Raw genomic sequence first — 15,465 nt, forward strand, 5'->3', positions numbered from 1 at the left:
GAAGTTCTTCTGAACTCCAAATAACTGAAAAAGTATAACACTTGAAAATAAATTATAAAAGCAAAGGGTTTGGCCACAACAGTGATAACAATCCAATTTTTATTTTGGATCTTGAGTTGAATCAAAGTACATTTTGTCACTATCTGAAGAAAAGTAAAAACCAGAAAACTAAGTATAGATCATTCACCGAGAAAAACAACAACAACAACATAAAAGCTTAGCAAAGCAACAAAAAAAAACAGCAAAAGCATCTTTTATTCCTCTGCTTCTTAAGCAGTTTCTCATTTATACCTTACTGAAATTAGCTAAAGGATATTTCCTGAAATCTCTCAAAGATTTAGAAAATGTCATCAATATCTGCAAATGTCACATAGTTCTTTTCAGCACGTGAATAGTCACTATGGCATTGTATTACCACCACTGTTTTTGTCCTACTAGACCACACAGTCTAATATGGAAAGAAAAAAAGGTAGGAGGAGTAAAACAAATCAGGACATGAAGGAATTCCAGTTTCTGTGGTATTCCAGGATAAATCTTTGGCCTGTTCATGTATACTTTAAAGAAACAATTCTATTACTGGGGCCAACATTTAATTTTAAATCCACCGTCAGCAACTAGATTATTAGGTTAGAGTATATCAAAGAAAACTATCTGCCTGCCACTGCTCAGAAGGGTCAATCTTATGGGGACACATTTCAAAATCCTTTCTGAACTACATTGCAAGGATGAAGCATTGAAAAACAAAAACAAATCTGGAGGTGAGGATGGAGAAGGAGAAGGGAAAATGTTTGCCAGGATATCCTCAGGTATTTTCCAAGGGAAGAAGTCAAATTGCAAGGCTACCACCTTAGAAAGATGACATTAGGGGGGGGAAATGAAAATATTTCCCAGGAAACACAGACAGAAACACTACTGATGGATCATAAATAGAGCTTCATGATCATGTAGTTTGTGCTTTAGCTTTATACAAATAAAAGGTGAATCTTATGCAGATTTCTCATGTCATATTTTTTTGCCTTTATGCAGTGTATGGTGATTGGATGTCTTTGGTATTAACTGTGAAAGTGAGAAGTGAAGCCACCATAATAAAACAAATATTGAAAAAAAAAAAGAAATTAACTGCTTCATAAGCATGGTACAGTTTTAGAACATGGAAAAATAAATTTTTGCCCTAAAAAACTGATGCAAGCACTAAGGGAAAATGAGACAGATCATACAGCTTGCTTCAATCCTGAGCCACTTCTTATCTCTGTAAATCCATCAGTGACCAGGATTTTACCATCTGAGTCCACATTTGCATGACACGGAGACAGTTTCCTTTAACTCTAGTTGAATATAGGTTGCTGAATATTCCTGAGGCTCATCAGTGTGGTCTGCAGAGGCTGGCCAAGGATCTATCCCCACATTCCTCTAAGTAACCCACAGAATAGCTCTGGGTCTGCATCACCAGAAGACAAACTGGACTCAGGTCTTGAACCTACTCTTTCCTACAAGTTGAATCTAAAAGGCAGGGAAGACTGATACAAGAGATGAAAGATGGGAGCTGTCGTCTGAAATTTACCATCAGTAAAATCTTTGTATCTAGAAGAGATCTCAAAAGCTCCAAGTGAGCAAAAGGGACCCCTTTGGAGACTGTAACAGTGACATTTTAAGGGAACCATGATGTTAAAATTTTCATCCATTTCTCTAAGATGATAGGTGTTCAAAGGGAAGGCTGAAGTTCAGAGTAGTTATACTCTCCACTGGAACTGCCTTGGTTAATCTCAGGTTCCAGTAAGTGAGGCTGCCTTCTCTGGCTCATATGAAGTCAAAGATGAGAGGGTTTTGAACACACTTGTAGCTGCAAATGCACATTCTATCTTACTGCCCACAGTAGGCTCTTGTTTCAAGTGTCAGTCATGAAAGAGCCAAAGTAGGGTTATGAAGTCCAGCAACAGCATTGCATTCATGCTTTAAAGCACTTGGTGTTTCTCTGCAACATCAAATAGATCAGAGCTGAAAACCAGTGTTTCCTAAATCAGGAGAGAGTAATCATGACAATTAAGATGTATTCAAGCTTCTGTTCTACTCTTGCTGCTGGCAAGCTGAAGAACAAATGCTCATTTCTGAAGGCAACTTACTTGGGGAAGGCAGTGTTTGGATCAAAGAACACATAATTCTCTGTAATTTGGACTTCTAATATATCCTTAATCATGCTTGTAAAGAGCTCAGCAACATCTAAGAATGTTATTACAATACTTACATGCAAATCATAGCACACCTAAAAATTATTGTAGTTAGCAGGATGAAAAAGTGGAGGAGGGAGAGGGAGAAATATGATCTTTAATTTGGTTAATCTATTCAGTTGCTTGCAAAATATTTATAAATATTATAAAGTAGGAACAAAGGCCTAAATGGCCAGTGAAAAAAAGCCATTTCTCAGTAAATTGAAATTAAAAAAAAGTATATTGGGATGTATCACTAATCATCCAGCTAAATACAAGTGACTGACTGGACAGTCTAGACCTAAAAGTAGATTTTCCTTTTATTTTCAAAGCCTGCTTTTATGAGTACTTTAGGTGCTTGCCAGAAGGACTGACATGCAAACAATGCCTGTTAAAATCTAGGCATGTTTTTAGTTATTTTTACTGAAAAATCACAACCTATTTGAATGCTCCCTCCAATCAGCATCTGATTCAATTAGCTAGCTGGTAAAAATGGGGAGAAACCATTTCATATGAACTCATCTTTCTGTCATTTTCAGGCCCCTTGTGTGGATACTTATTAGAGATGGGAAGCAAACCTTCCCCTGCGCAGCTGCGTGGGCTCAGACAGCATCCGGCTTCTCATCTGTCCTGTGCTTTAGGACAGATGAGGAGCAGCCTGGGGAGGTTCACAGGAGAGCAGCAAGAAGGAATAGATGTTACAAAAACATGCTTAGGCCGTTGAACTAGAAAGAAAGATGAAAGTAAACTGGCATGTAGTTTTCTAAACACAAAATTCCATTGCAAAGGAAAGGAATCATCTCTTTCTCACGTTCAGTGTGTCTTGGGTAAGGAGTTTAAATGGCAGCAGACAAAATTAGGGTGGATATTACACAACTAATTTCTAATTTTAAGACTAGTGAACGAGGGGTTATCCAAAGCATCTGAGTGGAGTCACCCCTAAAACACAGTAGGTGAGAGAAACAACTGAGGGATCAGGAAGGACTCCCTTTCATCTCCCATTCTCATGTAGCTTCATGAATAGTCCTAAGACAGATATCATAACTTGATGCTGTTTATTCATTTGTGGATGTTCAGTGAATTCAAACTCAGATTTTTAACAGAATGAGAGGAAATAACAAAAAACTTGTATGTACACTATTACTGAGTTTGACATTTATCACTTTCAAATTTGTTTCTTATTTACAGTATGGTAACAATAGGGGCATTATATTGTTGCATGCCACCTCACTGAATTTGACATGCCTAAGGATTAATTCTTGCATGGTAGGATAGGTTGTTTAAGGATGGGGTTGTCTCTAAACCATATGTTTGACTTCTCACTGATAATCAATTATAATTGAATTCCTGTGTAAGATAACACATGACTTAATCATGAATTGAAGGAAAGGAAAACTGAACTCAAATCTTTTCTTTAAAAACTATTAATTTGAAGAGAATTAGTTTGCATACATTTGCACTGAAAGGCCAGCATTTTCTTGGGACACCAAAGAAAGACATTGTTTGCCTTTGTAGATCTGACTGAAGCAATGCAAAGAAGCAGTGTAAATGAGTAAATGAAACCTCAGGGAACATCAAGTAGAAATCTGTCTTATGCCTGCTGAGTGCATTTACAGAACAAATCTGATCTTTAAATAAAAAAAGTTCAGTATTTTTGCTATAAAAAGTACTTAGTGCAAAATCACTACAGATGTGAAGGACTACGTCATGAGCATGGTTAGGTTTTTTTTTTTCATTCTGATGTGGTTCTTATGTTTCTCAAATAAAAAGATATGGCATTGGCTATACACCAAAAGGAAACCTTTCACAACAGAAAAGGCATCACAGTAAAAGTCAGGAATACATAAAACCAACAGAAAATAAAATAATTAGGTCCAAAAAATTCTGCTAATGGAGAGCACATAGCAGCACACTGTCAGCCCCATCACGCTGGTAGGCTACAGACAAGCAAAAGCTTCCTGACACCTGATCCTCTTCTACCAAAATTGACCATAGATAATTTCAGTTTTTGCAATAAATCGCTCTGAAGTCTCACTAAAGTTGAAAATCAATTCACACCAACACAAGGAACCCTAACAACGCTGGCAAATGGTCATTCCAAAGCTAATACACTATTCAGACTGCATTAGCCACATTGAGATAAAAATATCTCAATGTTTTTTCTTAACTTTGTTGGGTCACTGGAGTTGACTAGTCACATCAACTGTACATGACAAGATATATTTCATGAAACCATGGCATGCATTAGTGAATTTTGCTTGTTTCATTTGACAGACTGCTATTAAGGCAAATATCTGAAAGATATGGATGGGTAAAGAAAAATCCAGACGCAGCTTACACATTTTAAGATAGAACTGTCACACTAAATTCTAAACAAGCAACTGGGAAAAGAAAGATTACACTGAATGATGGGGGAGTGAGATAAACTGGAGTATAGAAAAAGGGTAGCTATAGCATTGCTGGGACCAGCATCAAAACCAGACCTCTTTTTTCTAATAAGTCCCTTGTAGCTTTGCTCAAAATCCATGCTCTCAGTTTAGAGCAGTAGACATTTGACATTTGTTCCTTGTACTAAGTAATTTGTGTAATAAAGCTGTGAGGAAATTGAACTTGTCAGCATGCTAAATGCATTTGTCTCCAAGAGTATAATAAACTACGTATGTGGAATTCATAGGACCAGAAGCTGAAATTCCCTGTGATTTAAAATCTAATTTGTCATTATTTTTTTTTTAATCCATTCAACTGCTCAAAACTTACCAGATAACTCTACATAATCATTTCATTTTAAATGTAAATGAAACAGAGGGCATAGCTAAGCATTGAAAACAAACATTACCCAAGGCAGACAGACGGATAGAAAACTTACTTAAATCAGTGCATTCCATCTTTCCAGTAACAATACCAAATGTTATATTCAACAAGATATAGTTGAAAACCATCAAGAATTTGGCACAAAAATTAGTATTTTTAGAGTTGTATGTGTATATACACACACATACCTGACATTTAAATATTGGTCGCCAGATTCCTGCCGGTTACACTTGGCACTTAAAATATATCCTGTAGGACATGTATTCATTTAAAATAGCTACACACAGCAGTGCAAGGCTCATTGTTTTGAGGTTCTGTTTCTTCTCTCTCTGCCAGCTGGTGCTTACCTTGAAAACATAACTACAGGGAAGAATATTAGATTTATGAACTGTTAAACAAAGTAGATTTTGTTATGACCTTAACTGACAAGAAGTAAATTGCTCTGTGTTTTACAGGCACAGATGATATTGCTTCTCAGAGTACAGTAAAAAGGTGAAAAGGAGAATGGTGCAAGTTATTATGAATCTGGAACTTTCTCCACCTGCATTTAATAGTTTATATAGAACCTTTTAATCCATTTAGGTGCCATGCAACACATGCTTAGCAAAACCAAAAAACTTGTTTTTTTACTCCATTATTTTTACATACAACTTTTCAGTTTGTCTGAGTATGTTATAGAAAATACATTTAAGACTGCATCTGCTCTGACTGGCTTTCCAGTTAGTCACCTAACAGTAACCTAAATATATTAACTAAACTGAAACAGTATGAGCTTGCTACATCATGTACCAGTAATGCATTCTTTTTTGGCATGAGCAAGGTTAAACCACAGATTGGATATTTGTTGCATCAAACACCTTGCTTTTCTGGTTTTAATTCCTTTATGCCACTTTACTAAATAATAAACTATATGCCAGACTTTGTACAAGACAATCAAAAAATCATCTAAACCTCTTCTTGTTTAACAAAGTATCTTGAAATGTATAATTTGGAAGAATTTGCTCAGCCTGTTTTTTGAAAAGGAAATTTCTTCTGGTAGACAACACTAAACTAATACAAAGCTTAAACTAAGAAGCTCTTAAAAGTTTTGCATGTACTACCTGATTGAAATTCTTTATTTCCCTCCAGACTATGCCTTTAGTATTGCTGAATAAGCACCTTAATCACAGTATTCATATTCCATTTTAGCTGTATAGCCTGAAACTTTAAATTCATAAATTAATAACATGCCATTAAAAGTGACAGATTGACAGCACTATAAATTCTTGTTCACCCATTTAAAAAAAAATCTACAAGTAAATAAATGCACTCCCATGAAAACACATCAGTGTATTTTAATCTGTTTCTAAATACTGACAATAGTATCAAAAATATAATTGAAATTAATGTACTTGTTAGGCCTGTTGGGACTGTGACTTTCATTTCTGAAGATGCTTCTGTAATATTTCCTTTGATGCCTGCCAAACTGGCCACATCTACTTCAGTGGCACAGACCAGATTTGAACATTTAAGCTGGAGATCAACCTCTCAGTTTCTCACAGGTGAAAAGCCTTTTCCCTCTCTAAAACCTCATTTCCACCACTTCTAAAAATGGAAGGCTGGAATTTTCTCCTTTGTTGCAGGGTAAAATTTTTCAGTATTCTAAATGGGAATGATGAGGAAAAGTCCAAAGAGAAAGAGCAGTCCACTCATGACTCAAGAGTAAACCTTAGATGCTGGTAAGCAAAAACTCACCTAAGGAATCTCAAAATAAATTATATGTGATAAGACCAAACTGACCAATTTATTGAGCACTAAGTAACAATTCCATGCAGGCACATTCCAGCTGCAGGAGGGTCATTACAGAAAAAAACTACCAAGAATTAATATTAAAGTAAAGCTTCCTAGAAAATTATTAACTTGTGGTTATTAGGCATATTATGGCAATAATAGATTAGTTTAAGAACTAGTCTTCACTATTAACAGGATGCAGCCAACACAGAACAAAATGTGCCTTGTCAAAAAAAGGGTTATGAGAGCCAGCACACCTGGAACCCACACCATTGTCATTTAGAGCCACAAGTTCATTTCATTTTCTTCAGCATTTCTTTTCCCTGCCACTCTCTCACCCCTTCAGGCCATCTGTTCCTATCTCCTGCCTACATTTCTATACTATTTTTTAGCTACTTAACTGGATGTTTGTTTTAGAAGTTTCTTCCAGCCGTCATGTATCAAAGACAGCTTGGCAGTTGTTTCAGGACCAGGGTATAAACTTTCCGCACTATTGCTATAAACTGAACCTGAATGCTTGGGAGAACTGACACGTCTTGGATTTCCTGTTTGCCACCAACACTGCTTTGATATGCCTTGATTTAATGACAGCCCTGTATGGGTACTGCAAGTTGCCTTGCTTTTTCTTGGCACCAGCACATCCAATTCTGAGAACCCTAAAGACATTCTTTGAGGCAGGTGACAAGGCCTCTTTTGTCATGCAAACACACACACGCTCGCGCGCGCACACACACACACAAGTAGGCTGTCCTGAAATAATTCCTAAAACTCTGCTAAGACTTGTGTCAATCACTTGTTCCACAGCTTTTTGCTCTTCCCCAGCAAAGCAAACTCCTCTCACCCCATAGTCGTTTAGCACCTGAATTTAAAAGACACATCATGCACCCACACAAAAACAAATCTTAGAAAAGTATTGTATGTAATACCAGAAAAGAGAACTTTTTCAAACAACAACAACAACAAGAAGATAGAGTAATCTGGAAAAATGCCTGAGAGTGGCACAGGAACATTATTACACAATGTGATAATTTAAAACGTTGCTCTGCTAGGTTGGAGTGGGTACATGAAGCACACTATACACTTGTTAAAACTGAAGTTTAAAAATGGAATTTAAAGGTATAATTTAAAAGATACATATATCAAATAATATTTTATTTGTGGCAGAAACACTCTTTTCTTTTGAATTTTTTATATGTTCCATGCTAATTCTGCCAATCCTTAAGAAAAACTTGCAGAATAGCTGTGGTGTGAAGAGCATTAGGAGTTAGCCAGCTGGTGGCCAAACACAGTCACAGATCACAGATAATCTGAACACAGGGCAAGACTAACAGCAATACTCTGTTTTCCTGCACTGGTAAAACAAAGAGCAGCTAAAGAACATTAAACAAGAATATGATGCAACCCAGCCAAAAATGACAATTCTGATTTTTCTGCCTGTTAAATGAAGAAAAATTGAGGACACACAACAGTTGCAAGCACTCCAGGATCAGCAATGATCAGATTTTTTATATAAAGATACAGCCTTTCCATTCTTTCCACTTCTACTCAGTACATCTAAATTTATAACCCTGGCACAGCTGAACAGCTCAGGATAAAGAAGCTAGACTCTATGAGCATGCACACACAGAAAATAGTATGGCTGTGGTGAGCAATGGAAAAGCAACAGATAAAATGCTTAGCATGTGACATACCAGATGAATTTGCTGAGAAAGTAACTCCCATCCAAAAAGGCACAGCAACAGATAACCTCTGTTATCTAATCTGCCCTGTGGCAATAGGGTGATTTACAATAGTCAGTTATCACTGTTTTCCAACATTCTGTTATTTAATTGCAAGTATGATGCTAGATCTCAGCAGCTACAACAAAATTCAAAGACTGGGCTCTAAGTTCCTTAAAGCTAAAACCAAATAGTAATAAAAAGTTATGTATTGTTTCAGCCATTCCTGTGATGCCCAATGGTAATTCTTACAGCTGACATTGCCCTGTCATCACAAATGCGCTCTTAGCACCTTTATGAAATTATGCATTTTTACTATGCCACCCTACGCATCAGTCTTTAGTCTGATATTTTACTGTAACTAACATATGCATTGGAGTAAATGGTTTTAAAAGCTATATAAAAGTTCATCCTCAGTAACTACACTCAAACTCATCTCTCATCCTCATGTTATATGTGACCATTTGACATGTGACATTCCCAGGACAAGGCCTCAGATAAGGCTTCTTCCTTCCTTTAGCTTTAAGCCAATAAAGCTATTACAGTATTAAGGAAATTAAAGGTTCATGCCTTCACTTTGCAAACCAAATCAGAAGCCTGTTCCCCCAGTTTTTTAAATCTCTTTACTAAAAGCAATCAAAACACTGTAGAAGGAGAGGTGGGAAGAGCTCTAGAACACTTTCAGTAATGCAAGAGAAGTAAGTTTTATTACTCCATGAGAGTACACAAAACTTAAAATTAAAAACAGGAGACAGAAATTGTTAAATCTGAAATTATAAAGCTGTGTTAGCAATAGAATAGAACAGTTTTGCTGGAAGGCACCCACAATGATCATCTGGTCCAACCATGTAAGAACTATTGATTCATAGATGAGTTTTTGATTCTTTGAGATTTGTTTTTGTTAATTTCTGTAATGAACCATCCTGCTGTATTGCACCTGGGAATTATCACCAACAAAACATTCTGAAGAATGTGAACCATTCCTTCTAGCTCAAATATCTACATGTAAACAGTACATTCACAGTGAGGATTGAGGACTTTCAGACCATTTCTGATTAAAACATTTTATGGTAAGATTATAAAGATTTTATAGTTGGATTATAGTATAATCCTATTTCTTAGAATGGGATTTCAATATTAGCACGGTTGCAAAATGATTGATCTGAAAGGCATGGTGTACACTTCAAGAAAATTATTCTGTTGACTTAATCAGCAGCCAATAAATATCAAGCACAGCTCAGGGAAAAGTTCTCCCAAATTAATGGTTTATTTGAAAATCTGTGATAAGCAACCTCATTCAAGTTGCCAGAAAATCAGATTATGTCCAGTAATGTATCTTACTGTCAACTGCCTCTCTTTTCTTTTACATTGTTTCTTCTCAACACAGCCACTATCATGAACTTCAATAATATAGAAATGTTCTAACAGCAAAAATCCAACGAAAAAGAAAAAGGATTCATGCTCTTATTTAAATTCATACTTTCTCTGTGATATCCAACAATGATGCCTTAGTTCTTACCTAAACAAAGAGTATGACTCTCTTCTTTACATTTAAGACCTATAATTAAATCTGAAACCAATTTGCAACAGGCTAATATTTAAGTTGTAAATCAGATCTTAACTGGAAGACAGTTATACCTCAGCAGAAGAAGATTTCTCTATTTGCAGTTTTAAAGAGAGATGTATTATTTCCAAAGGCATAATTCAATCCCCACCAAGAAGACACGATTGAAAAAAAAAATACCACAGGAATATTGAGGTTCATGCTGGTATGGATAGATGCATCTTAAAAGCCCACGAGTCTAAGCTTTCACATGGTGCATTCACTTCTACACAGTAGTGGATTTAATCTTGCTATACACCTCTGTTCTCCTCCCAAAGGCATGCAAAACCAAAGCCCACTCAATGAATATTCTTCCCCTTAGAAGAGTGAAATCTTCTTTTTGGCTGTGACTGAAGACAGACACTAACAAAGAATATCTTTTGTCACCTACTAAATATTCCATAAACATCCACATCTCTCAATTCATGCATTAAATATTTTATAGATCCTACTGTCTATAAAAATAGATTTAAGGCCAGTAAAATTAAGCAAAAGGAAAACAAAATCTCAGGATGGTTTACCAACAAGATGAATTTCATATTAGAAGCAGTCATCAGTTTGTTTTAACAAAAAGCAGGCAGTTGTAATTAAATCCAGCCATTTGAACTGACAGAGCAATGATTCTTCTATCATTAAGGGTCTGTTACATGCCTACTATTTGTTGGATTTTTCTAGCAAAAATGAGACTAACAGAGATATTCAATTTAAGTACACTTGAATAAAATATAAAATTAAGTAACAGTAGTTGGTAGTCCTTATTATGTATTTTATGAAAGGAATATAATAATCTAGAATTATAGTAGAATTCAAGTAATGTAACTCATTCTTATCCAATTCTGCTCTTTGAAACTGGTACAATGTATCTGCCCCTGTCCAGCTGGTCTCTGAAGTTATGCTAACTACACTTTTTATCCATCTGCCATCTTCGAGATGAAGATGATTGAAGAGAAAATACAGGAAAAGATGAGAAAAGGAAGAAATTAAGATTCCTATTTATATAGTTACATGAGTAAGTAAAAGTAGTGGTTTTGAATTAGCACTCAGAAATTGGGAATTCTGCTCTTTGTGATCTTGAAAAAAAAACCATTCCAAAATACCTTGGTTCACCTGCTCAGAAGAAATAATAGTCACAAGACTAACAATGGTTATTTCCCCATAATGTATGTTTTTTAAAAGGCAAAACACAGAACAGGAACTTTTTAAAAGTAAATAAAACAATCTCCAGCAGCTCACTTTTTTTTTATTGCTTGTTTTATTTTCCATTTTATAGAAATATAGTATGTTTCTAGTAATCCAGTTTCCTTTCAGACTCTTTCCTTGAAGCTACCTTTTAGGTAGGGCTCTGGAAGCCAGGGCCACAGATTCTGGCTTGATATTAAACCTTGCAAGAGCAACAGAATGCCAAGACAAAGTGATCTGAAAATCTTATTCTTGACTTGGGAGCAGCTGGTCCTTCTTATTATACCTGTGCTATAGGTAGGACAAGACTTGAAATAATGAAGCCTGTGCAGCTCATATCACCACTGCCAACTGCAAAGTATGAAAAGGTAATTTGTAGTCTCGTAGGGGCTAGCCTAAATGCCTTATTGCTACTGCTTTAGCAGCAACAACTTTGTTATTTCAGCTCACTGTTTCCATCAATTTACCCCACCAGCTGAATCCTTCCAGTACTTTATTCATGAAGTGAAAATTTCTCTTAAGAGATGCAAACAATTTGGTCTCAGTTTTTGAATAATAGTAATGATATGTTTAGCTTGTTTTGAATTCAAAACTTAAAGTTCACATTCAGGATGACTGCAGAGAAATTCCAACAGGCTCTCAGGTACATGGAGAGAGCACTACAAATGTCCCATTCTTTACTAGCAGGCAACTTATAATGAGCAGACTGGCTTCAGAATCTTAACTGGTGCTGTATTAACATAGAAGATATCTTGCCAGTCACTTCAAACATTTAAAGAACTGGGTAGAGACCTATTTACTTCTACGTTCTTTGAGGGTTTTTTTTTTTACTCTTAAGCTTATATCAGTGCAAACTAATTTGTCCTTTTACTTTACAGATAAAACTGTTTTCTTACTTAGAGATCAACATGAGCCCATATTTTCCTGCTGTTTTAAAGACTATTTGTTTCCAGATTAAGTTAATTTTAAGATAAATAAGCCCCATTCACAAAATCAAGACGATCTATTAGCCTTAAAATTATTTACTTCAGTGATAATGAGAGCTTTCTGAAAGTAAGTAGAGACTGCAGTTTTATAGCTAGTCACAATAAATATGTCCCTCTTGAAAAGCATCGTAACAGGCACCCATAAACTTAAGCATTTGACTGGAGGGATGTATTTCCTGGGCATCAAACAAGCAGGGAAATTGAAAATCATATTCCTTCATCTTCAGGACTTTGCCCTCAAGTCTTTAAAAGAAAAAGAGAAGCAGCATATCAGACCAGTATGTACAATAAGCTATAACAGCATGAGGTTTAGAAAACACAGACTTTCTGCTGCATTTTTGCCCTGCTCCCCACATGCTTGTTCAAGTCACTTGCAACCTTGCAGTCCTACTCCACTCAACACCATTGACATTGCACCAACAAATAGGAGATTATTTCTTTGCCTTTAGTTAACCAAGAACACATCATGCCAGGAGGCACATAGCAAATATCTCCTTCAATAACTGCAATTTTTATTATTAACATTTCACATTTTCCTACCCATACACATTACCCACTAGTGCAATAATGAGAGTCCTTTGGGTTTGTTGTTTTGGTATTTTGGCTTTTTTTGTTGATTAGGTTTTGGTTAATGGTTTGGCCACAGGCAAAAGCATCATGGCCAGAACCAGCTGGTAAAACCTTAAAACCTCCACTTAGCCAAAAAACTGAAAGAGCAGCAGCCCTGAAAGCCACACACCAGGAGCTGCTCACACCCTGGGGCTCAGTGAATTTCTTTCTCTCAGTTATAACAACCTGTGTCAAAAGCTAAATTTCAGGAAGGAAGATCATGCATTTCACAGCTGTACTACACATGCACAGAAAAGCAAAAAGATACAGTGATGTGGAAATCAGAAGCAAACAGCAGAGGTTTGACTTTAGCAAGTTTTAAAGCAGCTTCTGCCTGTGCAGTGCAGATGGTGATGCTGTGCATTTGCCAGAAACCTCTTCATTACAAGCATTCTTTATAGACAGCAGGGTGATTCAGTCTCTAAGGAAATCTTTATTTTGCATAAGAGCTACACTCTGCTCTGGGAAAACCAAAACAATTTTTAAAATACAAGTAGTGCAGAAAAGAAATTACTTCAATCAGTGTTTTTTCTCCTCTTTTTCATGACAGGTCACCTTCATTTTAATTTCATTTCTACTGAACACAGAAAAGAAAGAATAATTTCTGTAAGACCTATCTATATCACTGAACAGCATCAATACCATTCAACAGTCAGTTAAGTGCAGTGACTTAGCCCTGTTGTGGTCTGTCTTTAACACTATTACAGGAAGATCTGGCTAAGATTCTTTTGGGCAACAGCAGTTTTTCCCTTCTGAGTGACTGTCTCTCTGGCAGTGTTTCTTATTGAAGCCACACAGAATACCCCTGCAAGTATCCTTTGATTTCCAATATGTGAGAATGATGTGCTGGGATAACAAGCAACAATTTAATATGCAAATAATAGACCAACTGAACAGCAAAAAGAAGTCCCATGCTACATAATCTATGCATTTGGAAGCTGGAAGCATTCAAACCAGCAAAAATATTGCTACAAGCGAGGAGTGTTTTCTTTGAGTAGTTCTGAAGCAGATGTGAAATAGAAGAGCAGCAAAGAAATAACCCAAAGTTTATGATTTTGTCTAGCAAAAGAAAAAAAATTAAGAGAAAAAAGCTACAGCAAGCAAGGATTATTTTCAACTATGTATTTCTGTTGCTATTGACACAGTATTAAGGTTAAACAGGTTAGCAAGACTTTGAAGAAAAATCAGCTTTATTGATTATTCAATTCCATTTCAATTCCCTCTAGGGCCTGGGAATTGGGCTATGATTAGTTTAGCTATGTCCTCAATTGTATTTCCAGAAATTGGGGGTAAGAGGTAGCTACAATGCTCAACTTAGTGCATCCAGTTCATAGAAGAGGTATATCATACACATGATCTACTGTGAAGATCAGAGCCATCCCAGAACTGGGAAGTGGCTCAGCTCTTGTCTCCCTGTGCAAGAGCTTGTTCAAATCACTAAAAGAAATACCCAACTGCCTGTGCTATCAGGTTTGGCAAATGTTTCACACTCAGATGCAGCTGTTTCAACGAGGTAATATATTTAGACAATTCTCAGTGGTTAGTAGCCTATAAAATCACACCTATTTGAGCAAGTGGCAGTTTTAGAAGAATTATATAAAATACAGGATAACTTAAAGCATTCCAAGCCAGTGGTTTTTAAATTTGATGCCATTTAAACATGAAGTTCTAAGCATACACATTTTAAGAAGATATCTCAATAGGTCATACAAGATGAGTGTTATAATTTCACACAGGATTTCTTACTTCTTTCGATAGGTTACTTTAAGGCCTTACTGTCAGTCAATGCAGCTCTTTTTCTTCTAATAGTTATTGTAAAGAGCCTTGAGAAAAGAAACTGCTTAAAGTGCAAGAACACATAAGAAGTTATTTTTGCATTCAATTTGATTTTTCCCTCAATTAATTCATTGTACTATTGCTATCATGTCTGAGTCAGTTCTATTTCTCTGCTCTCCTGTTTTATAGAGTCATAACAATGCAGAAAGCTTTGCAGACAAGGAGAGAAAACAGGCCTTTTTAACCCAGGAGCTTTGTAACCTCGAGATGGTACAACTTACTTAAGCATGACACTAAGTACATGTGGGTGGGGGCAATAGAAATAAAAAGGTTACTTAAAATAAACATATATTCTCATTATCCCTGCAATACAAAAGAGATTTCTGTACAAGGAAGCACCTACATAAGGATTACAGAAAAAAAAGTGGTTTATTTCAGTTATTTTTTGCTACTTAACACACTGAAGTGCAGCTACAGTGTTAGGAATGATGGTCACCATGTAGATCACTTGTACACTGCATAGCGGAAATGCATCCATGGTGCAACAATAAACTCACTTCTCCACCGCACTGAAGTTCAAGGTAGGAGTTGCAAGACATTGAAGAAGAGATTTTTTACCAGGGCCTGTAGGGATAGGACCAGGGGAATAGCTTTAAACTGACAAAGAGGAGATTTATATTAGCTATTAAGTAAAAATTCTTCCCTGTGAGGGTGGTGAGGCTCACCACTGCCACAGCGTTTTTGTTTATATCAGAAGTGTAGTTTTGATCCACTCACTCCACTTGAGTTTACACTGTCAGGGGTCTTTG

Source organism: Melopsittacus undulatus, chromosome 10 (genome assembly GCF_012275295.1).
Source record: "Melopsittacus undulatus isolate bMelUnd1 chromosome 10, bMelUnd1.mat.Z, whole genome shotgun sequence".
Lineage (NCBI taxonomy): Eukaryota > Metazoa > Chordata > Aves > Psittaciformes > Psittaculidae > Melopsittacus > Melopsittacus undulatus.